The 26,249-nt window shown below is 39.5% G+C and overlaps 1 protein-coding gene across 2 annotated transcripts in view; it reads right to left on the minus strand.

Moving 5' to 3' along the window:
• The window catches only part of TRIM2 (tripartite motif containing 2), a 105,620-nt gene extending 79,947 nt beyond the window's left edge, over positions 1–25,673 (minus strand). The window contains exons 1-2 of one of the 2 annotated variants that reach the window (XM_058192058.1): positions 12,620–12,805; positions 12,312–12,452 (exon numbers count right to left, since the gene is read on the minus strand). The gene's annotated coding sequence lies outside the window, so the exon portion shown is untranslated. Of the gene's footprint in view, positions 1–12,311; positions 12,453–12,619; positions 12,806–25,654 lie in introns of those variants that run through there. The other variant, XM_058192061.1, reaches the window with a different exon arrangement.
• Between the last annotated feature and the right edge of the window lie 576 nt (positions 25,674–26,249).

The following is a 26,249-nucleotide window of genomic DNA, read 5'->3' on the forward strand; positions in this document are numbered from 1 at the left end:
TAACCAAAACCAGTTAACTTGACTGTAGTTTTTAAGCAAATTCCCAGCAATTTTCATGTAAAAGTTATAACAAGCTATAACTGTTATAGCTTGTTTTTTTTACTTGCAGACGTTTCATTGTCCAATTAGGTAATAACAGAATAACAGAGTAACAGATTTGGAAGGGACCTTGGAGGTCTTCTAGTCCAACCCCCTGCTCAGCCAGGAAGCCCTATACCATTTCAGAAAAATGGTTGTCCAATCTCTTCTTAAAAACTTCCAGTGTTGGAGCCTTCACAACTCCATAATATATGTTGACCTTGATTATTATTATTATTATTTATTCAATTTTTATACCGCCCTTCTCCCGAAGGACTCAGGGCGGTGTACAGCCAAGGTAAAACAGACAATGTAATATACAATTAAAATACGAATTAAAAAACTTATTACATAATTGGCCTAAAACTTTGGAACATAAAAACTAAAACCCACTAAAAATTAATAATAAAAATTTAAAACCAATAAAATATAAGCCAGCCCCGCGCGAATAAATAAATGTGTTTTTAATTCGCGGCGGAAGGTCCAAAGGTCAGGTATTTGGCGTAAGCCCGGGGGAAGCTCGTTCCAGAGGGTAGGAGCCCCCACAGAGAAGGATCTACCCCTGGGGGCTGCCAGCCGACATTGCTTGGCGGACGGCACCCTGAGAAGTCCCTCTCTGTGTGAGTGTACGGGTCGGTGGGAGGCATGAGGTAACAGCAGGCGGTCCCGTAAGTACCCAGGCCCTAAGCCATGGAGTGCTTTAAAGGTAGTAACCAAAACCTTAAAGTGCACCCGGAAGACCACAGGTAGCCAGTGCAGTCTGCGCAGGAGTGGTGTTACATGGGAGCTACGTGAAGCTCCCTCTATCACCCGCGCAGCTGCATTCTGGACTAACTGAAGCTTCTGGGTGCACCTCAAGGGGAGCCCCATGTAGAGAGCATTACAATAATCCAAGCGGGAGGTAACGAGCGCATGAGTGACTGTGCACAAGGCATCCCGATAAAGGAAGGGGCGCAACTGATGAACCAGGCGAACCTGGTGAAAGGCCCTCCTGGAGACGGCCGTCAAATGATCTTCAAACGACAGCCGTTCATCCAGGAGAACACCCAAGTTGCGCACCCTATCCTTTGGGGCCAATAACTCGCCTCCAACAGTCAGCTGCGGCTGCAGCTGACTGAATCGGGGTGCCGGCATCCACAGCCACTCCATCTTGGAGGGATTGAGCCTGTTCCTCCCCATCCAGACCCGTACGGCTTCCAAACACCGGGACAGCACTTCAACAACTTCGTTGGGTTGGCCTGGGGTGGAAAAGTACAGCTGAGTATCATCAGCGTACAGCTGGTATCTCACCCCAAAGTCACTGATGATCTCACCCAGCGGCTTCATATAGATGTTGAACAGAAGGGGCGAGAGAATCGACCCCTGTGGCACCCCACAGGTGAGGCACCTCGCGGCCGACCTCTGCCCCCCTGTCAATACCGTCTGCGACCGGTCGGAGAGATAGGAGGAGAACCACCGATAAACGGTGCCTCCCACTCCCAATCCCCCCAGCCGGCGCAGCAAGATACCATGGTCGATGGTATCAAAAGCTGCTGAGAGGTCTAATAGGACCAGGGCAGAGGAGTAATCCCTGTCCCTGGCCCTCCAGAGATCATCCACCAACGCGACCAAAGCTGTCTCCGTGCTGTATCCGGGTCGGAAGCCGGACTGGAACGGGTCTAGATAGACATCTTCATCCAGGTATTGGGGTAGCTGCTGCGCCACAGCACTCTCTACAACCTTCGCAACGAAGCGAAGGTTGGAGACTGGATGATAATTACCCAAAATAGCTGGGTCCAGGGAGGGCTTCTTGAGGAGGGGTCTTACCACCGCCTCTTTCAAGGTGGCAGGGAAAACCCCTTCCAACAAAGAAGCATTGATAATCCCCTGGAGCCAGCCTCGTGTCACCTCCTGAGTCGCCAGCACCAGCCAGGAAGGACACGGGTCCAGTAAACATGTGGTGGCGTGGAGCCTCCCCAACAACCTGTCCACGTCCTCGGGAGTCACAAGATCAAACTCATCCCAAACAGACTCAACAAGATGTGCCTTCTCCCTCTCGCTTGGATCATCCCAATTTCGGTCCAGACCATCCCGGAGTTGAGCGATTTTATCGTATAGATAACCACTAAACTCCTCGGCACGTCCCTGCAAAGGGTCATCCCGCACCTCCTGATGAAGGAGAGAGCGGGTCACCCGAAACAGGGCGGCCGGGCGGTTATCTGCCGACGCAATGAGGGTGGAAGCGTAGGAACGCCTCGCCTCCCTCATTGCCACTAGGTAGGTCCTAGAACAGGACCTAACTAGTGTCCGATCAGCTTCGGAACGACTGGACCTCCAAGTACTCTCTAGGCGTCTTCTCCAGCGTTTCATCTCCCTCAGCCCCTTGGAGAACCAAGGGGCCGGACGAGATCTGCGCCGGGTCAGAGGCCGCAAAGGCACGACACGGTCCAAAGCCCCAGCCGCGGCCTGTTCCCAGGCCGCAACTAGTTCTTCAGCCGTGCCGTGGGCCAGATCCTCAGGAAATGGCCCAAGCTCCGTCAGGAATCTCTCGGGGTCCATCAGGCAACTGGGACGGAACCAACGTATTGGCTCCGTCTCCCTGCGGTGGTGGGTGGCGGTTCGAAAGTCCAGGCGAAGGAGGAAATGATCTGACCATGACACCGGTTCTGTTACTAAATCATCTAATTCCAGATCATTTAACCACTGTCCAGAGATATAAAGTAGGTCCAGCGTGCCTCCCCCCATGTGCGTAGGGCCATCATTTACTTGAATCAGGTCCAAGGCCGTCATGGAAGCCTGGAACTCCCGAGCTGCAGTCGATAACAAGCCGGTCGATGGCAAGTTGAAACCCCCCATGACTATAAGTCTGGGGGTCTCAACTGCCACCCCGGCAAATACCTCCAGCAACTCGGGTAGGGCTGTAGTCATGCAGCAAGGAGCCAGGTACGTGATCAACAAGCCCAACTGATTCCTATGACCCCACCTCACAAAGAGGGATTCACAACTGGCAATCTGAGGAACAGTGGCCTCCCTAGGCTCTAGATCTTCCCTAATAACAACCGCCACCCCCCCACCCCTGCCTTGGGCCCTCGGTTGATGAAATGCTCGGAAACCTGGAGGGCACAACTCGACAAGGGGGACCCCCCCTCTGGGCCCAACCAGGTCTCCGTAATGCCCATAAGGTCCGCGGACTCCCCCTGAATAAGATCACAAATCAGGGGAGCTTTATTAACCACGGACCGAGCATTACATAACATCAATCGAAAACCCAGGCTCTGAGGATCATGGCCGCCCGAGGAACGGGTAGGGACTGAGGGGCCGGAGCACGTGATCGCTTTCAAACAGCAAGCACGTGCTCCCAACACTCGATACGGCCCCCCGCCATATCTGCCTCTCCCACTTACCGTACAGATTGAACGACCCTCTAATCCTGAAACGAACCCCTCCCCCTCTGCCTTCAGACCAGATGTCGTAATGCCGCGAACAAGCCCGGGGACTGGCTCCCTCCCCGACGGGTTTTCTCCCCCACCCGTCATATCCCTCCCCCCGCTTAAAAAACCCTTATTTAAAAATATATTTAAAAATCTCCAAAGGTTCTTCTTGGCCGCATGCCACCTCTCTGGGTCCCAAGATCCTTCATTAAGGTAGGCCCTTGATAACGTGGAGGGCCATTCTTGCGAGACGGGGGAATCTCGCAAGCGAAAAAGTTCGAAAGGTGAATATCTCATAGAAAAAGGATGGCACTCATGATGTTACCTGGTTAGGTAATGAAATGTCTGCAAGCAAACAACCAAGCTTAGGGAGAATGAAGGCCTCCATAATTTGACCCCAAGCTGCATATATTCTCTTTGATTGAATATTATAATCTATTTGATAAAGCATTCATTATATAATAATTTTTTAAAATGAAAAATCATTCCTTGGAAAAGGCCACATCCTACCCAATTATCTTTCTATAACTACCTAACACTTCTCTATCCATTTCCTCATATTTAATAAATTTTCTCCCAAGATGAAGATCCAAATTCATCTATTGTTATTTTTTCACAATTTAAGTATAGTCTTCCATGAATTAAATTTCAGTTCTATATTCATCATTACATCATGACATTTGGTTTTTGACCAACAATATGGTATCATCTGCATGCAAATTGTATGTATCTTCATATCTCAAACCAATATTTCTAACTTTACAAGCATGTCTTATAGCAATGATGGCTAACCTTTTCATCGTGTGCCAAAAGCGCCCTGCATCTGCGCCACTCACCCCGCACAAGCATGTGCGACCCCCGCATGCGCCCTGCCACCCATGCATGTGCACGCGACCCCCTTGCATGCATGTGCACCCCCCACACATGCGCAGCAGAGCCCAGAAAACCAGCTGGCCAGCGGGAGGCATGTGTGCATGCGCAGTGGAGCTGAGAGGGCTCTGCGTGCCATCTGTGGTATGCATGCCATAGGTTCGCCATCATGGTCTTATACATTTGTTTATTAAGATGTTAAAAAAAAACAGACATTCACACATCCTTATCTTATTCTCTGTTCATTATGCAGGCATACATTAAGTATTTTATTATTTTTCTGTATTTTTATTATTTATTGATTGCATATGTTAAAGCTGTCCAACGTGGAAGGAGGGTTGATTGATGCTATAATACAGAAATATATAATAAAAGAAACAAAAATATTTTAAAGATGTTTTTGTGTTTCTACTACTCTCTCCAATATTATTTCTTCCTAGTGTTTTCCCACAAGTACAAGGTATACTTTTTTTCCAAATCAGCCAAGTGTTGATCCATTTGTTTGCGACAATATATTGAATTGACTGACTGCGTTGTCACTTGAGCCCCGACATCATGGGTTGAGACAGAATGACTGGCTGCTAATCACCAGTCCTTATGATTCTATGATTTTATGCCTTTAAGTAAGAAAAGTAGGAAAAGTTCTTTAAGTAAGAAAAGTAGGAATTAATTTGAACTAGCAGTTTCTAGTGCCCTCTGGTGGAAACTGGATTTATTTTTTGTGTTAGTTATTCCAAACAAGATTTTTATCTTGATTTTGCAAGGAATCCAGATGTTGTTCTCTTCCATTTGTCCCACTTTTTCATAAAAGGCCCTGAAAATCTTTCACACTTGAATCATGAGACCCTCCTCTTAAGTTCTGAAATTAAGTTCTGAAACTCTGAATAATACTTGTGTGTTTGGAGAGATGGGATTTCATAATTCACTCTCTTCTGATTATATCTGCAAATACTTCACTGCCCAAATGAGCAAATATGGCAAGATCTGCTCAGCCATGAATAGGCTTTTACTGTTTCGTACGTTTCCATTATCTAATGTGTACAAACATATTTGGCACTATTCAGTCTGGGTTCTATGACATTTGAAGGATGTAAAGTTGAAATAAAGTAGGGTGTTTCATAATTTATGGGGAAAAAAAACCAACTCCATTCAGCCAACTGAATATATTTGTAGTGGGAATTCTGTGTAATGCCTAGTGAATGAAGATAAAGATAAAATTTAACTTATTATAATAACTTAAGTAAACAATACTTGGGATAGCATGTTATTAATTTTAAATGCACATTTATCTGGAGTTTCTATTGTTACATATTTTTTTCATTCAAGAATGCAGAAATCAAAAGACATCCAACAACAGCAAATGAGGACCCAGATTGTTGGGGCAATATGCTGATTCTGTAAACTGCTTAGACAGGGCTGTAAAAGCACTATGAAGCGGTACTTATATCTAAATAATTACAAATAATTCAGCATTCCATATGGTTTACATTTGCATTTAATGATATAGTCATAAGATACAGTTTGGTGTGATAGTTAAGGGGTCAGGCTAGAAATGGGAAATCTGATTTCTAGTTCCGTTTTAGTCACAAAGCCAACTTGGTGACCTTGAGCTAATCACTATCTCTCAGTCTTAGGAAGGAAGCAATGGCAAAGTAATTCTGAAAAACCTTGACAAGAAAATTGCAGGGAGTTGTCCAGGGAGTCTCTGAGAACCAGACATGAGGAATGGGAAAAAAAGTGAATCCACTGAAATTCAATCAGAAGTCTATGGAATAACCAAACTGTTACTAATTTAAGAGTTATAAACTGAGCTCATGATTTATCTAACAATATATCATATAAACATGAGTGTGCATGTAAACACAGAAATAAATTGGGTACTCTTGCAAAAATTTGAAAGCCATTATACAGTATAATTATTGTACGGGCAGCAATCAATGAATCTTTTTGCAGCAGCAACTTGTGTTCTGTTTCTGATATAAGAATCATACAATTAGGTCTATCAACTCCTGCGTGGAAAAAAAATCCATATACATAAAGATGTAAAGAATACAGAAAACTCCACTGTATTTTTGCAGCCTAGATACTTGGAAGAAGTTGGTATTCATCAAAATTCTATTTATGTCATAGAGCAGAAGTGTCGAACTCACAGTCTGTGGGTCAGATGCGCCATGCGCTGGCCACACCCCCCCCAGACTTAGCTGTAGGAAGTTAGCACCCACCCCTCTCCTAGGAAATTGAGAGATTTTAGGGAATATTAAAAGGGCAGAATATTTCCCCTAAAAGGGAAACAGAAACCCAGCCCCCACCTTTGTTAATGGCCATTAAGGCCTGGGTCAGTCTATTCTACATAATGAAGATCTACCTCCTTCTAGCAGACCCATAATAGGAATTGCCCAAAGCAGTGGTGAAATCCCAATTTTTTTACTACCGGTTCTGTGGGTGTGCCTTAGTGGGCGCGGTGTGGCTTGGTGGGTGTGGCTTCATGGGCATGGCAGGGGAAGGATACTGCAAAATCTCCATTCCCACCCCACTCCAGGGGAAGGAAAGTGCAAAATCTCCATTTGCACCCCATTCCTGCGCAGGTTGCATTGGTTGCCAGTGGTCTTCCGGGTGCAATTCAAGGTCCTGGTTATCACCTTTAAAGCGCTCCATGGCATGGGACTGCCAATAACCTCCCATCGACCTGTGCGCTCCCACAGAGAGGGCCTCCTCAGGGTGCCGTCGGCCAGACAATGTCAGCTGGCGATCCCCAGGGGAGAGCGTTCTCTGTGGGAGCTCCAGCCCTGTGGAATGAACTATCTGTGGGGCTACGTCTTCTCCCTGATCCTCAGACCTTTAAGCGCGAGCTCAAAACCTTCTTTTTTCACCAAGCAGGGCTGGCCTAATGATACAGTTTTTAATTGAGTGTTTTGATGGGGTTTTAAGGGAATTAATTCTATTTTATTAATTTTTACCTAGAAATTTTTAATTCTTCAGCTTATTGAATCAGATTCTTAATTGTTTATTGTATTTTAAATTTTTTTGATACTTATGTTTTATTTCTGCTGTACACCGCCCTGAGTCTTCGGAGAAAGGCGGTATAAAAATACGAAAAATAATAATAAAAAATAATAATAACTCTGGGGCCAGCCAGAGGTGGTATTTTCCAGTTCTCTGAATTACTCAAAATATCCACTACCAGTTCTCCGAACTGTTCAGAATTTCCACTACCAGTTCTCTAGAACCTGTCAGAACCTGCTTGATTTCACCCCGGCCCAAAGTCCCTTTATTACATCATCACCAGCAAGGTTCAACCAAGCTTGGACTCAAAAGACAACCTACAAAGTTACCCCTGCATGGCCTCATGGGAGTCTGACAACCAATCAGAATACAAGCTCAAATTCAAAGCCCAACAGAGGGCATAAAACCAAGGCACTCTCAGCATCTCAGCCCTTTTTCTGTTCAGGAACTCAAGCCATGTGATCCTGTTCATCAATAAACCTTCTTTCCAAGCAACTTCCAACATAGCGAAGGGGAAAAAAGTCATGTTACATTACGTGATGACAATGTGACGCTGTGAGTTTGACACCCATGTTATAGAGAATAATGATTCAGTATTGTAATACTGAAACACTGAAAGCTCCTTTTTGTTCCAGATCAGACTTAACTTTAAGTGTATGTTAATAATCAGGCACTTAACCACTTGTGTCATTAGCTTCTTTATAAAATTAACAGCATATTTTTTTTCTAGAAGTAAAGCTGATTTCCTGTAGAGTAATGACAGTGTAGGGGACGTGGTGGCTCAGGGGCTAGGACATTGAGCTTGTTGATCGAAAGGTCGGCAGCTCGGCGGTTCAAATCCCTAGTGCTGCCATGTAACGGGGTGAGCTCCCGTTACTTGTCCCAGCTTCTGCCAAACTAGCAGTTTCGAAAGCACGTAAAAATGCAAGTAGAAAAAATAGGGACCACCTTTGGTGGGAAGGTAACAGCGTTCCATGCGCCTTTGGCGTTGAGTCATGCCGGCCACATGACCACAGAGACGTCTTGACAGCGCTGGCTCTTCAGCTTTGAAACGGAGATGAGCACCGCCCCCTAGAGTCGGCAACGACTAGCACGTATGTGTGAGGGGAACCTTTATCTTTACCTTTAATGACAGTGTGCTGAAGACCCATCATTACCTACCTAGAAAAACAAAATATACATAATATACATACAGGCAGATAAAGTCTTCTGCTATCTTATTAAAGAAAAAACAACTACTGTGAGTTAGCATGAAGTTAGAAAGCCAATCACAACTTACCTGTAACCATTAAAAAGTTCAGTATGGTCTGACTCTGAAGCCATCATCAGAACTACAATTAGTAGCAATTGGAAGGCCAGTAATGATGGTTTTATCAAAGATTTTTATGGCTTATGAGCTTGATACAGTAGTAGAGCACAGGTCAGTCTAATAAAATGCATCAGAAGTGAAACCTAAGTCAGACCTTTACCCAGTAAACAAACATTAATATTGACGACTCAATAGGCACAGTGGGTGAGTATGAACTCAATCTTTAATGGAAAGACCTTCTATATGGAATTTTGTAAAGTATTTGTTTTAAACCAGTATCAGCAATGAAGTACAGCTGGATAATTAACAATTCTTGAATAATCATAAAATGTGAAGTATCCAAATAGCAATAGCAATAGCACTTAGACTTATATATCACTTCACAGTGCTTTATAGACCTCTCTAAGTGGTTTATAGAGTCAGCATACTGCTTCCAACAATCTGGGTCCTCATTTTACCGATCTCTGAAGGATGGAAGGCTGAGTCAACCTTGAGCCGGTGAGAATCAAACTGGCAAACTGCTGGCAGTCAGTAGTCAGCAGAAGTAGCCTGCGCTGCAGTACTGCATTCTAACCACTGCGGCACCACAGCTGCGGCTGGCTTAAATTTTGCTGTATTTTTAAATTTATATTTTATATTTCTAAATTTTATGGGTTCTTAGAATTTTAAATGTTTTAAAGTTTTCGGCCAATTGTATAATAAGTTTTTTAATTTTGTTTTAATTGTATATTGTATTGTTTGGGTTTTATTTTGGCTGTACATTGCCCTGAGTCCTTCGGGAGATGGGCGGTATAGAAATCTAATTAATAATAATAATAATAATAATAATAATAATAATAATAATAATAATAATAATAATAATAATAATAATAATAATAATAATAATAATAATATTCTCTAATATATTCTAATACATTATTAATGACTTAGTGATTTCCTACCCAATTTCTAGTCAAGCCACACCTCTATTAAGCTACAATTTTTTTTAAATTAACACATTGAAATAAACAACAAGAAAAGAAAAAATATACCCTGTTCCCCTGAAAATAAGACCCAACCGGAAAATAAGTCTGAGCATGATTTTTCAGGATACTTGTAATATAAGCCCTACCCCCAAATAAGCCCCAGTTAAGATTGTCAGTCAGATGGATGCATTTAGTACAGTATTTTCCTCAAAATGAGACCTAACCAGAAAATAAGTCCTAATGCATCTTTTGGAGCAAAAATTAATATAAGACCCAGTCTTATTTTCGAGGAAACATGGAAAATAATAAACATTAAAAAATAACTATTAAACGCTAAATTTTTTTTAATATGAAATGTTCAAAGAACCATCCCAGTTATAGAAACCTCTGAAAAGTCACCAAAAGAGAAAATACCTGCGCGCACACAAATGTGTGTGCACAAAGAAAATACCTGCGCGCACACAAATGTGTGTGCACAAACACACAAACACATCACACTCAATACATTAAGCCATCATACTCGAGCAGATACCTAAATGTATTTCATGGTATTTGTGGTCTTTCTCAGATTATTTTTAGTGGCAATGCACAATCAGTAGGGCATGCCCTAAGCAATGTAGCAGGAGTATTGAGAACAAAACTGAAAGCCAGAAAAAACACACATGCACACATATACACAAGAGAAACTAGTTTCCATACAGAAGAATCAAGTGAGTAGGGTTTTTTTATATCATTATAGATCACAAGAAATATGAAACTATGAGAACTTCCCTAGACCCCCCTCCCCAAAATTAAACCAACATATTAAAAGAAAGCATTATTACATCCTGACATGAGTGAACTTTTTCCAGAACTGGCAAACCCCATGAATAAGGTAAAGGTTCCCCTCGCACATATGTGCTAGTCGTTCCTGACTCTAAGAGGTGGTGCTCATCTCCGTTTCAAAGCCGAAGAGCCAGTGCTGTCCAAAGACTTCCCACCAAAGATGGTCCCTATTTTTCTACTTGCATTTTTTACATGCTTTGGAACTGCTAGGTTTGCAGAAGCTGGAACAAGTAACGGGAGCTCACCCCATTACGTGGCACTAGGGATTCGAACCGCTGAACTGCTGACCTTTCAATCGACAAGTTCAGCATCTTAGCCACTGACCCATTGCATCCCTCATGAATACATACATCTAAAACAACCCAGCCAACAATCACACAATGGTCAAGGACTGCCTACTTCCAAAGGAAGATGTGGGAAGGGTTTCTCCTTTGCTGCTAGAAGTCACACAGATCAGGTCAAGAAAAGCAAACAGGCTAATGGAAAGATGCTTAAGTAAATACTGTATTTTTCAGAGTGTAGACACACAGGAGTATAAGATGCAGGTTAGTTTTGGGGGAGGAAAATAGGAAAAAAATTTTTTTGCTTACCAGGTATTCATCTGGCTAGTGTCCTTAGTCTGGTCAGCTTCAGCACATTAGTTTCCTGTTTTTTCTCCCCTGCTTGGGGAGAAAAAACAGCTTCCAAAGCACAACTGATCTTTGGAGAGAGAAACAATGAGAAAAGCAGGCAAACCAGGGAGATCGCTTCACTCACTAGCGCCTCGTTAGGGTTGGGAAAAAACTTCACAGCTGAGAGTCGGAGGGAGCAAGCAAAGTGCTTGCTTCACAGCTGAGAGTTGGACGAAGTGGGGGAAGATGCCTCACTGAAAAAAGCTTCTAAAGCACAGCTGAGAGTTGGAGGTAGATGACTTTACTCACTAGCACCTCCTTAGGGCTGAAAAAAAGCTTTGAAAAAGCTACATTTGGAATATAAAACGCACCCAAATTTTCAGCCTCTTTTAGGAGGGGAAAAAGTGTGTCTTATATTCTGAAAAATATGGTACATGAATTTAGAAATCTAGGGATATAATGACACTGATATGTACCCCGAGCTTTCTCATACTATAGGCAGCAATCCTATGTTCCTTGAAATCTAATATCATATTGTTCCAAGTCAAACTTGATACTGCTTAGATCTTAACAAACACCTCCATTTTTATGCCATTGTCCTCTAATAAATGAACATCAGAGGTATGATAATTCTAATATAACCAAACATCAAAGCAGGGGTGAAATCTATATTTTTTTTGCTACTGGTTCTGTGGGCGTGGCTTAATTGGTGGGTGTGGCTTGGTGATGGGGTGGGCATGGCTTGGTGGTCAGGTGACTAGTGGGCATGGTCACAAAAAGCCACAAAAAGAATTTTTACACTTTACACACACGCAACACAACGCAACACAACAAACTCACCCACAATGTAAAGGAGCTGTGCTTGACCTAAAATGGCCCCTGCAATAAGCAGGAACTGCACACAGCCACAAAAAGCCCAAAAAACAACGTTTACACTTTACACACACAAAATGCCACATACAACTTTGTGAGATTTTGTGTGTTTGTGTAGTTAGAGTGAAACAATACAGAAACACACCAAATCTCAGAAAGCTGCACAAATATTTATTTTATTATTTTATTTGTATTTTTAGATAAAAGCAGCTAAAGTCCTTCGGGAGATAGGGCGGTATATAAATTTGATAAATAAATAAATAAATAAATAAAATGTAAAACTTCCTAAATTACAAATGAAAAAAACCTCTAAAAAAACCCCTATTAACTATTTTTTTAAAGCTCCCAAAAAAATAAAAAAACTTACCCAGTTGAAGGGACAGGGCAGGCAGATTCAGTTGCTAGCAGATACAATTGATTGCAGGGATTGCAGCAAGCGAAGGAAGGCAGGCGTTGCAACCAGCGGCTTGGAATTCGGTCTGAAGAGCGAAGGTAAGCAAGCTGGAGGCTGGGGGGGAAAGGTGGGTGGTTAGCCAGGCCAGGCAGACAAGCATGGGGACCCAGGGACTGGAGGGGTAGCACATGGCCTGCAAATGATCCCTGGCAGCTGTGCAAACTACGTGAGCTCGGGGATTGGGGGCGGCGGCACACTAGGCTACAACAGACGATCCTTACCTTTTTCAGTGAGTAGAAGTAGGCGAGGGGTCCAGGCGAGGCGAGGCGAGGTCCGAGTGGCCAGGCATTGGGGAACTTCTGGGCGAAGTAGCTGGGCCAGGTAGAAAGAGAAACTTATATAGGCCAGGAGTGGGGTGGGTGGGTCGGAAGCACCGAGTGGCGGGAAAAACAACTGGTGGAAGCGGAAGCGCAGAGTGACAGGAAAGAGCCGGAAAAAAGTGACAAACAGGCAAGCAGGCGACTGGGCGATTGGGGAGGGGATGAGCGGGGGGGGGGTTCTGCTAACTAAAACCATGGCATTTAAGAGACATGGAATGTTCATTAGGATATGAAAAAAAAATTCTCCTCTGTTTCCTTCTTCTGTTAAGCTTGCCTTAATGATGATTGGTAACATTTTGTTACCATCCTAGCAGCTGCAGGCAAAATGTACATAAACTGAAGTTTCACTGATTTATATTTGAATGAAGAGACATCATGAAAATTTAATTTACTGCCTGCTATAATAGAAATAGACTGAAGGCCTCTCTTGCCTTGAGGAGGAGGGTTTAGACCTCAAATTACACATAAACATAAATATTTTTGACAGTGGTTGCCAAAAGCTCAGATGCAGGACCACACCAGAAGTAGGTGTAACCACTAATGCTAAGAAAGGCTCATGCTTCACTACTGGCAACCTTCATGGATATGAAAAGAGCAAAAACTTAAAGAAAAGGAGCAGTTCAGCACAACTCCTGAAATACTCCTTTTAGAGAGAGAGAGAGAGAGAGAGAGAGAGATGATAGAAAAAATTCTTTATGGGCCAAGTGTGATTGGACACACAAGGAATTTGTCTTGGTGCATATACTCTCAGTGTACATAAAAGAAAAGATATGTTCATCAAGAATTCTAAGGTACAACACTTAATGATAGACATAGGGTACAAATAAGCAATCAAATCATATTAGGAAACAGTCAATATAAATCATAAGATACCAGCCACAAGTTACAGTCATGCAATCATAAGTGGGAGGAGATGGGTGATAGGAATGATGAGAAGATTAACAGTAATAATAATGCAGACTTAGTGAATAGTTTGACAGTGTTGAAGGAATTGTTTGTTTAGCAGAGTGATGGCACTAGGGAAAAAACGTATCAATTTTAATGCACCATGTGGCAAATTCAAAAACTGTAATTTGTCACTGTGTGACAAATTTAAAAAAAACTTATTAATCCTTAGTGGAAATTGTGTGGGAATCTTAAAAAATCTTTTTGAAAGACGCTTTTCTATGGATTGAACTCAGTTCTACTAACCTTGACTGATATTATTATATGCTGTTTTTTTATAAGCAGGTTAAAGTTTGAGTGAAAGAAAACCATAGTTCTGCAACACGTTGATTCATTATGTTCCTCCAACGTCATGTTAGCTCTTATGAAACATATGCATTTTCTCCATGATGATTGTACTGTAACTGAGACTATCAAACATTGATTTCCAGTATCAACAAGAGATAATTCAAGGAGCTTTTTGCATATCATTATTTTTTAAGAGAACAACTCAGATAAATAAGTGGATTTTGTAATCAAATATATATGCTATACTGAACATAAACTTAATTCTTAGAACATACTAAAGTAAGATATTGTTTATTTGTATTGTGATTGTAGCCTGCTGCCAGGCTGCAAGCTTCATTTAAGAATAAATCCCTATGAGAGAAAGATGTACTTGGTCATATACAGGGTGGTAGTTTATCACAACATCCCTCTCTCCTGGCTGGATTTTTAAAAAAAAAAAAAAAATCTTGGTCATTTTAAAACAAGAAACATGTATTGCTGGACCAAAGCTATGTTTCTTATTGTTTTTCACAACAATTGTTTGCTGCATGGTGCAAAGATTCCTTTTCTATGTTTTATTTCTTTTGTTCCTTAAGTTAAGGAATTATGTCATGTCAGCTTTATTCCATACTGGTGTATATAGTTTAAAAAGTATTTGAAATTTGTAATAATGCTGGATATTCTCTCTCAAATATTTCTGTAGAAGTACTAAAAAATATTGCATTTACAGAAGATGATCACCGTTTTATAATGTTGTTGTTACTTGCAAAGTCGTGTCCGACCCATCGCGACCCCATGGACAACGTTCCTCCAGGCCTTCCTGTTCTATCATCCTCTGGAGTCCATTTAAACTCACGCCGACTGCTTCAGTGATTCCATCCAGTCACCTCGTTCTCTGTCGTCCCCTTCTTCTTTTTCCCTCAATCTTTCCCAGCATTAGGCTCTTCTCCAGTGAATCCTTCCTTCTCATTAGGTGGCCAAAGTATTTCAGTTTCATCTTCAGGATCTGGCCTTCTAAAGAGGAGTCAGGTTTGATCTCCTCTAGGACTGACTGGTTTGATTGCCTTGCAGTTCAAGGGACTCACATTTTATAATACAATAAGAATATTGGTTTTCTTTTGTATTTTTCTTTTTTTTTTAATTTAGTTTGGGCAGTTCTGCAATTTATCTCTTTTGCATTTTAGTCAAGTTAGAGAATTATTTTTTCTTTTGCAAAATTGATTATTTCCCAAAGGTGGGAAGGAAAATTGAAATCCTTTACACTCCCTGCAACTACACTCCATGGCCAGCAGGTGACACTGTAGAAATTATTTCCACTGTTATGTTCTAAATTTTTAATCCCAGGAAGGAATTGGTAAACTTCTATATGAGTGTTAGTGGAGGATGTCAGGAATACAGTCTCTGAAAGGTAGGAACTACCAGACACTATCTCAGAGCAAAGCTAGAGTGTGAAAATACATATCTTCTTAGAAGTTGGTCTGTGGTCAAATTTTATTCTGTAACGTTACCTACCTTCTACAGTTTGGCTTTAATTTAGCATCTTGTATAAACCCGAAAATTTCTAAGGAAGGGAATGGGATAGAAATTCACAAAACATTCAGTAGAAATATGGGCTGGATTCACATTTTGGTCTAAGATATAAAACATGGATTTTAAAAAAAAAAATCTTGGTCATTTTAAAACAAGAAACATGCATTGCTGGACCAAAGCTATGTTTCTTATTGTTTTTCACAACAATTGTTTGCTGCATGGTGCAAAGATTCCTTTTCTATGTTTTATTTCTTTTGTTCCTTAAATTAAGGAATTATGTCATGTCAGCTTTATTCCATACTGGTGTATATAGTTTAAAAAGTATTTGAAATTTGTAATAATGCTGGATATTCTCTCTCAAATATTTCTGTAGAAGTACTAAAAATATTGCATTTACAGAAGATGATCACCGTTTTATAATGTTGTTGTTACTTGCAAAGTCGTGTCCGACCCATCGCGACCCCATGGACAACGTTCCTCCAGGCCTTCCTGTTCTACCATCCTCTGGAGTCCATTTAAACTCACGCCGACTGCTTCAGTGATTCCATCCAGCCACCTCATTCTCTGTCATCCCCTTCTTCTTTTTCCCTCGATCTTTCCCAGCATTAGGCTCTTCTCCAGTGAATCCTTCCTTCTCATTAGGTGGCCAAAGTATTTCAGTTTCATCTTCAGGATCTGGCCTTCTAAAGAGGAGTCAGGTTTGATCTCCTCTAGGACTGACTGGTTTGATTGCCTTGCAGTTCAAGGGACTCACATTTTATAATACAATAAGAGTATTGGTTTTCTTTTGTATTTTTCTTTTTTTTTTAATTTAGTTTGGGCAGTTCTGCAATTTATCTGTTTTGCATTTTAGTCAAGTTAGAGAATTATTTTTTCTTTTGCAAAATTGATTATTTCCCAAAGGTGGGAAGGAAAATTGAAATCCTTTACACTCCCTGCAACTACACTCCATGGCCAGCAGGTGACACTGTAGAAATTATTTCCACTGTTATGTTCTAAATTTTTAATCCCAGGAAGGAATTGGTAAACTTCTATATGAGTGTTAGTGGAGGAAAGGTAGGAACTACCAGACACTATCTCAGAGCAAAGCTAGAGTGTGAAAATATATATCTTCTTAGAAGTTGGTCTGTGGTCAAATTTTATTCTGTAACGTTACCTACCTTCTACAATTTGGCTTTAACTTAGCATCTTGTATAAACCCGAAAATTTCTAAGGAAGGGAATGGGATAGAAATTCACAAAACATTCAGTAGAAATATGGGCTGGATTCACATTTTGGTCTAAGATATAAAACATGGATTTTAAATAACAAAGCTAAATTCACTCAACATCTAAAAGAAAATTCATGCCACCCAATTATAGTTTAGCAGCAGTGGTGAAATGCAGCTGGTTCTATTGGGCTCGGGTGAACCAGTAGCGCCGGTGGCAGGAGGCTCCACCCACCTGCCTGGACATCATCATGTCCCGTTTTTGACCCTCTGCGCATGCGCAGAACGCTCTGTGCATGCGTGGAGGAGGCGTACATGCTCACATTTGCGAACTGGTAGGAAAGGTAAGTGAATTTCACCCCTTTTTAGCAGCCTAGAGTTTATATAGGAACCAAGGAGCACTGCCAACAGAGTGTGTCTGGAAATTTTAGGAGCTATAGTCCATTATTTCAATAGATGGTGGTGGAGAGAGATCATTCTAGCCAGAGACTGATTAAAAAAAATACAATTCACAGACTGAATAGTTTTAGTACAGGTGAAACATGAATTGACTCATGTAATGTAATTGCTTATCAAAAGGTAATGGGATTTCCTGTGAATTAAATTAAAGCTTATAAACACATGCAAGCATGTTCTGAACCATATATTAGATAGAGATTTAACTTCTTGGCACTTAACCATATATTTACCTTGTTCAAGGTTATGGAATCCCTTTCCAATTCCATACAGATTGCTCAAGTTTAACATTTATCAGATCTTAAAATACATATCAGCAAATTGTTTCCGCATCATGTGCCTCAAAGGTATCAGCAATTTTTCCCCACATTATGTGGCTCAGAAAAATATCTGCAATTTATCCTTAATGTCTCAGGAAAAAAAAATGAAAAAGCACCTTTATCCAGGCGCTTTTCAAGACAGTTTGGCAACAAATAGAATGAGTAAAAATACTCATTTGTTTTTTTTAAAAAAAAGATAATTTGGTGAAATGAACTAACTCGCAATGTGATAGTTAAACTTAAAAATCTATTTCAGGTTTTACAAAAATCAGAGGGGATAAAGAAAGGTTATTGAGATGATGTAGCAGTTGCACTCAAGGAAAATTTACATTTCCGATATCTGCCTAAATATGAGGATTATATGATAAATAAAAGCAGTAACATTTCAAGTTTCGTTGGCCTTTTAAAAAGCTACTTGCAATAAATATGCAACAGAGTGCATATCATACAGAATGTATAAAGCCTTTAAAACGGAAATCAAACCAACCATATTGCACATCTCTTAAAAAACAAATACATATTACAACCGCTGTATCATTTCCATGGTCAAAAATTTGGGTGCTTGGCAACTACCATGTATTTACAATAGTTGCAGCATCCCAGACTCATATGGGCTGTAAAACACAAGGAAGTGATATATAAGTCTAAGTGCTATTGCTATACCTTTTAGTCCTCCGGAAAACAATTCTCTCCTGTATGCCATGGAAATGCAAATGCTCCATTGGATATCGGGCATCTCCCTTCTTGATCACATCAGACATGACACCATTCAACAACATTTTGGTGCGGCACCAATTATAGAGAAGATGAGAGAAGGCCGGCTCTGCAGCACCTTCCACCATTGCCAAGACTGCCTACCAACCAGAAATCAATAGCCGGCGACCTCACGGGTGCCCAAAACAGAAATGGCAAGACACCATCAACAAAGATATGCAAGGAAGAAGATAGCTTCCCCGATGCTTTGCTGCTTTGATTCAAGGAAGCCAAGCTACCCCATGACACATATGTTACCATTTGAAAGCGAAGGAGGGAAAGTGTTTGAGAGCTTGAATAGAACTGTGTTCTGTATTTCTGGTGAATCCTTCTCATCCAGGAATAAAGTAAAAGTAATTTAAGATTATGTGTCCAGAGTCACCTAGACAGACATTAAATAGTTTTTCTGTCTTAGATGTCTTCAGGCTTATGCTGTGTTATTGGCAAATATGGGAGTGCCAATGCATGAATAAAAGCAGGACTGGGCTGCTGGGGGTTTGCAGGGTTCAGGAGAAACTCTAGCTAAGATTCTGTGCAGTTTGGAGAACCCCCAAATCCCACTCCTAGCTGGTCCCGCCCAGTCTGCCCTGCCTCTCCCAGGAGTCCCCAGGCAGTCTGTTTTAGATGCAGGTAAGTGCAGGACATGCACAGAGGCTCTGGAAGGGTGAAAAATGGGCCTACCAGAAGTTCAGGAAGACCTGAAACAGGCCCGTTTCTGGCCTCCAGAGGGCCTCTGGAGCCTGGGGAGGCTGTTTTCACCCTCCTGGAGGCTTGAGGAAAACCTCCGGAGCCTGGGGAGGGAAAAAATGCCCTCCCTCCATGGTGTAGGAGGCTGACTAGGCCATGCCCACCATGGCCAGTCCCACCCAGCAACTGGCAGAGAACCCTTGCTAAAAATTTTGAAGCCCTGCATCGTATTCAAATTTTGAATAAGATGCAGCTGAGTCAAAAAGAGGGCTGTGAAAATATTTACATCCTGGACATAAACTGTTTCAATTTCTACCCTAAACAATGCTATAGAGCACTGCACACCAGAACAACTAGACACAAGAACAGTTTTTCCCCAAATGCCATCACTCTGCTAAACAAATAATTCCCTTAACACTGTCAAACTAGTTATTAAGTCTGCATTACTATTAATCTTCGCATCGTTCCTATCACCCATCTCCTACCATTTATATGACTGTAACCTTGTTGCTGGTATCCTTACGATTTATATTGACTGTTTCCTAATATGATTTGATTGCTTATTTTTTCCCTATGACTATCATTAAGTATTGTACCTTATGATTATTGACCAATGTATCTTTTCTTTTATGTACACTGAGAGCATATGCACCAAGACAAATTCCTTGTGTATCCAATCACACTTGGCCAATAAAGAATTCTATTCTATTCTATTCTATTTTGATACAAGTAAATATCGGGAAGGATGAGCTCTTCTCCCAGTTCTCCATCCTGCCCTTCCTCAGAGACGGAGGCTGCCAGACTGAGATGTGCTGGGAGATGTGCTGGGTCCCCAGAGAGATGGGAAAACAAACTGAGTTACAAGAAAGCACCTTCTTCTTGCTGCTATGATGCAAAGTGTCTTTAAAAAAAATAAATCGAAACTCATATTTTCTGTGCTAGGGTAATGGCCTAATCATGGCTATTCTTGCAACTTTATGCAGAAATATTCCACCTTCTTCAGCCAACAAAATATTCTGTAGCTGGGAACTGGCACGTGGGTACCCTGTGCGCCAGTTCCTCAGCCATGTGCAGCATAGCTATCATTAATTTGAGACCTTGACAACAGGCCAAAGGGAACAGTTATATAACTTACGAAGGAAGTTAAAACTGACTATGACAGAAGCAAACAAGTAAAAGTCATTTTTTACTTCAAAGAGCACGTGCCCTGCCTAGTTACCAGCTTAAATATTCTGGCAATCAGAACTTTCAGGTAATTGACTTTAAAATACAAACACACACATAAATGATAGCTAGAGAGAGCAACACTAATTAAAAGGAAAGGCAACAAGTTGAGAAGCAATGCTTTTAAACAGCTGCCATTACGCACCGTACAAAATTGCAGAACGGTTGCTTGTTACCTACATCTTGGCTCCAAAATGAGATTATCACAGTCTTGCTTTGGGAGAGGGGGTCAAATAAAGAAAGTTGTGTCCTTGCTCATCAGAATTGCAAGCAAGATGAAAGCTATCATAAGGTAATGAAAAATATTCTCAACCAATTATCCATCCTCTTTCCATTCTGCTTCTTCATGCGTCCCAACTATTTGCATATCTCCATTTGTTTTTTATTTCTTTCAGCTCCCTTATATTTTTATGTGAGATATTTTAAGGTGTTTGTCCCTTTAAGGACCAGCTAAAAGATTTCTCCAAATTCCCCCCCTTTCCCAGGCTACTTCCTGATATTAGACATTCAAAGGCATTCTGCAGCCATTCCATCTTCAACTTCTATTTCAAAGTCTCCTTTCACGATACCACTATAGAGCATTGCATGCCAAAACAACCAGACATAAAGATAGTTTTTCCTCCATGCCATCACTTTGCTGAAGAGTTAATTCCCACAGCACTGTCTCATTTCTCATCTTTTCTCATCTTCTCATCTTTCCTACTACTGGTATCTTCTCCTCTTGGTTTCTTATGATTTACCAGTTGTTGTTTATAACTTATGATTAATGATTGTAACTATGATTTATGACCTATGACCTATTACATGCTGTTTATATATACACTGTGAGCTTATGCAATGGAGACAAAGTCCTTGTGTGTCCAATCAACCTGGCCAATAAAGAATTCTAGTCTAGTCTAGTCTAGTCCATTCATTTTTCATGGAAGAAAATAACAGAAGAAATAATTGTAAATGACAGACACAGGCATAAAGCATATCAACTCAGTGTTGGGATTATCTGAATTAGGCAGAATGACTGTGCAATTAAAATCCTTGTCTGGAATAATTTTTGTTCGAAGGTTAATTCAGATTTTCATTTCTAATTTTTTTCTCTACAGATTATCAACTTAGCCAGCATAGGAAGCAATAGATTGCAGAAAGCCACAGAGAGCAGAAATATTTTTGACCTGCAGTGAATGTCACTGAATTGGAAAGAAAAGGGAAAAAAAACATTGTCTAAGCATCTGCAAAAAATATAAACTGAAAACTGTCATCAGTGGAAATAAAGGTTGAATTGCAAGCAATGGTCCATCTATTTCTAGATATTTTGCAATATAATCTTATATAACCAGCAAAATATACCTTGATTGTAATAGGGCTTTTTGTTGGCACAAACATGTAATACTATTAATGTCTGTAATTATTCATGACTAGGACTTGATAAACTGCACAGTACCAACACAGCCAAGGCAGGGTCACCAGATCTGTAATTCTTCATAAGCAACTTTCATGTTATTTTAGGAACCAAGACAATTTATTGAACAATTTTAGATGAACCACAAGGATAAAAGTGTGATGTTTAATGAAAAAGGTGTCAGCTTTAGAAGTCATATTAGGCCGGAAGCTTCCGTGCTGCCACTTTCTCATGTGTGGGAAAGTAGGAGGGGGGTTTAGTTGAGGGGCTGTCTTTAGACATAATAGCATTCTTCCTGTCAGTTGAGGTCAGGCCAATCCTGCATCTTGAGATGGAGTGGTCGGAGTGCTGTCTCGAGATGGGACGGTTGACAATTGAAGCATGTGATTGACTGCGGAGTGAGGGGATGGTTTTGGGGGTTTTGATTTACTGAGGGAAAACCCGAACTTCTCAGATTAGGATTTTCCCAGATGTGCCAGTTTACCTATCCTAGTAAATAGAACTTTGAAAGATGCTTGCTTCGGAGTTTTTACTCAGAGTTGGTTTTTTTCTGGAACGCTGACAAAAGGAACTTCATATGGCAGTGTTTGCCAACCTTGGCAACTTGAAGATACGTTGCCATGTTGGTTGGAGAATTCTGGGAATTGAAGGCCACACATTTTCCAGTTGCCAAGGTTGAGAAATACTGCCATATGGTATGCTACATATTTGGGTGTGTCTAAAATATCCATTATGTGAATTCCTATAATGATGAATCAGGAGATAATTGATGCTGCTCAGAGAGATCAAAACAGGTACCATGAGGATAAGTTGATAGCCATATTACCAATGAGACAACACTGCTTTGGTATTCATGATTTGAAAGAAAACCTGTGCAGTAATTAGTACTGCTCAATTATTCTTTTATCCAGATGATAAAGGCACAATCGAGACACAATATAACTGGATAAATACAGGTTCTTTTTTACAGAGATGGGATACAAGCAAGGAATATTTCTTATACTTTACATACTTTACATGGCCTTTCAATTTTTTTAAATTTTATTTCTGGATTTATTAGAAGTAGACTATAATTCTACTATATCGAGAACCACAGAAATTGGAAGGCTGATATAATTGCTATCAAAAAATAAGCATCTTATTGCTTTATTAGCCCCCAACTAAAACAGTAAATCTATCTTTATATTAACTAATAATGCATAATAGATTTGCAGGATGGAAGAGGAACAACATATTTTGGGGCACATACATACAAATATGAATAGACTTGTAGAGACAATTTTGTATCAAAAGTTTCAAAACCATGTGAATTATGATTTTGAACCAAAATTATGTGTTTCAATACATATTGTATTTGCTTTAGTGTATGTAACTGAATATATCTGAAGTAATACTAGTTTATTTTCATAATTTCAGTCTCCCTCATATGTTGTATCACATAGCAATGCTTATATAATGTAATGCCAGTATAATCTACAATACTTTCTATTCAATTAGGATTCTTTCTCAATTCTATTTTTATAACTAGGTTTAAATCACAAGCTTTTGATTTTTTTTCATAGCTGAAAAATGCATATATATATTAAAATTATGAAAAAATGTCCCGTCCTAAATTAATCTCATTTTCATATGAAATTAATATTGCTATATTTTGATGCACAGATTTCATTATTATAATCTCAATCTCTTTGAAATCTTTGACTTCTAAAAGAATAGCTACAATTAGATATAGTATTCGTATTTATTTGTTTCTTTCCACCATATACAGTAATTTTTAATTAAGACAAGATTCCAAGAAACTTAGATTTGATTTCTGATCAATACTTTATATGTCGATGAAAATTGTAGGTTCAGGAATCAGGATCCGAGAACACTAAATCTATCAAAGGCACACAAATATTTAAGTATTCCATTATGCAATGCCAGGCAAAAAGTGTGCCATCAGATCATTTCTATTCTTCTCCCTCCCCCTTATTTTTAATTTGTTCATCTACGCTTCTAAGAAGATACTTATACATTTTAGACTTTTCAATTAAAAAGAAAAAAAAATCTTCCATTGCAAATGGAAATGAAAAGTTTTGCTATCTGCCAGGAGCAAGTACTCCATGCCAAGAACACTTAATAATACATAACGTTCACTTCAAAACATTTTATAAAACATTTACTTAGTTAAACTATAAGGCAAACTGCTTTAACTCACAGAACAAGCTTGAAATAAGTGTAAATAGATGCATTAGCTATTTTTATAGCCTGGCACCAATTACTGGGGCATTGGCTTAATTCTAGTTTGGAATCTATAAGCAACACCAAAGTTCATAAATTTAATATTTTCTTGGAATCAGTTTATTAATACTGTAAAATAGTATCTTAAAGTACTATCTTTTTTATAAAAATATTCTAAAGAGAAGACAAATTTAGTAAAATTTTCTTTAGAAAATATAAATTGTACATTTAAAAGAAATATGTAAATCAAAATATTTACACTAGAATTTACTGTTAAAGCACTCATTGAAGTTTGAGAAGAAATTTTGCATATATTGAACATAAAATGGGATAATAATTAAATATATCTTTCTTCCAAAACACTCTATAAATTTTCTTCCCATTCTAATGATTCTATTACAAATAGTAACATTAAAATCTATCCATCCTATATCCTGGGATTTCCTGGGATATAGAATCAGAACAGAAGCCAAGGAAAATAAAAAAACAAGTAAGAGAATTATTAATAAGAAAAGAGTTTAATAAATATAACAATGAAAAATTAGAAGTGGAAGAAAGTGAATGAAATATGTGTTATCTCCTTCTGCAGGTGACTGTGAACCCCCTATTGATACTGTTTTGAGACCAGATAATTTTTTTAAATTAATTTGATAATGTCACAAATAGATCATTTTACTCTACAATTTACATATTTTCTAATAAAAATCACAGATGATTTTATTGACGTTACATTTTCCAGATGTTCAACTTTTTCTAACACAACTCAAGCAATAATGATCTTATTCCTTTGGAATTTTATGAGATGTAGTTCCCTTTCTTTAGACTCCTTCATCAACCAAAATATCAAGATTTTTCTGTCATTCAGCAATATTCCAAGAGTTTGAATAGAACAATATTTTTGTCTTTCATCTTAGTCTATCGTGGCTGTTCCAAATCTTGCATCATCCAATGTACAAAAGGTCAGACTGACTTCTACAACCACCTATATCCCCCAAATCCTGTGTCATTGGTATAGACAAATAAAGAAACAATAATTCTTGCTCAAACTTATAAATTTTGAAATATGGTTAAAGGATTGATAAGAAAAGTGACATCCACCACAGCACCACTTACTGTCTGTCAAACTTATTCCCTGGAAACAAAGCATTTTACAATTAAAAGTTCTAATCAAAAACTGCCCCGCACTTAATCATACTATGTTAAATGATTTATTATTCTTTTGGTACCAAAAGAATTGTACGCTCTCTGTAAAGTGGATACACAATTGAATTATTGCAATAATGTAAGGCTTACGTCTGACTGTCCACGTCTGACTGAAGCAACATTTGCACATGACAGGTTGCATGATTTGCCGGTACCATAATGGAAGTAGTTTGTTGTGTGGCTGTAGCCCGGCAGTGTCTTAGCCAATTCAATTGTGCAAAATAGACAGTAGGATCAATATCTTTATTAACTTAAGTTCACTTTGTGAGAGAACCAGAGGGCAGTAAATTACTCCATTTGGCTGTGTCTTTTTTAAAAATGGTATTCAATATGCTTTTAATTAAGTAGAAAGAACATCAAAATCCCAAAATCTTTAACCAAAAACTATCTACTATTGACCTTACCCCATTCCTAAGAGAACTGTAAGGGGCGTGCATAAGAGCACAAAAGTGCCTACCGTTCCTGTCCTATTGTTTCTTTTCATTATATCCAATTAATATAGTTATTACATACTTATGCTCATATATATGCTTAGCTATTTCATTTCATGTTAATGCCTATATATACTGATATGACAAAATAAAATAAATAAATAAATAAATAAATAAACATGCATAATGGAATTTACTTTTTGATGCAATCCTATCCATGTTTCGTTAGCATTGGAATTTAAGAGACTGCAGGTTTATTTCTTCTGTCTTTGAATAAATAGCATGTAAAATCCTTACCCTATGTTTTCTCCAGTATAAGTACAGATTAGAATGGATCTGGCCATAATGATATTTTTTTCCCATTAACAATCTACAGGGAAGGCAACCTATGCCTATATTTTATTGCTACACATCAAAAGCCAGAAGCTTTCTGACTTGTGCTGGCTTAAATGTGCTAAGCGATTCTTCCGCTGTGCCTCATTACACTATAGGCAAACCTCTCCCTGTAATTGGCTGCCATGCACTGTAGCAGGAATTGCCCTTCCCTCCCTATAGTCACTGACTATATTGCTTTTCACAGAACATTTTCACAGCCATTTTGTTTTGCAGGCTTACTAGTGGAATAGTGAAAAGCTGGGTATGCAGTGTTTGACTTTTGGGAAATTCAGGGATTAAAATGAAGCAGTGTAGCTGTGTTGTTGTTGTTGTTTTACAAATTTATTTATAAAATAATAAAAAGGTTTTTTAAAAAGAGATAAAATTGAAAAAAATATTTTTCCTGGCAGCCCAAATAGTAAAAGTATAATAATCCCTTCCTTGTTCAGTTCAGAATGGGTGAAGGAGCAGACAAGCTCGTAACCCGGACGATGGAAAATATGGTCCAGGCAAAATA

The sequence above is a fragment of the Ahaetulla prasina genome, chromosome 8, assembly GCF_028640845.1.
Source record: "Ahaetulla prasina isolate Xishuangbanna chromosome 8, ASM2864084v1, whole genome shotgun sequence".
NCBI classification, from domain to species: domain Eukaryota; kingdom Metazoa; phylum Chordata; class Lepidosauria; order Squamata; family Colubridae; genus Ahaetulla; species Ahaetulla prasina.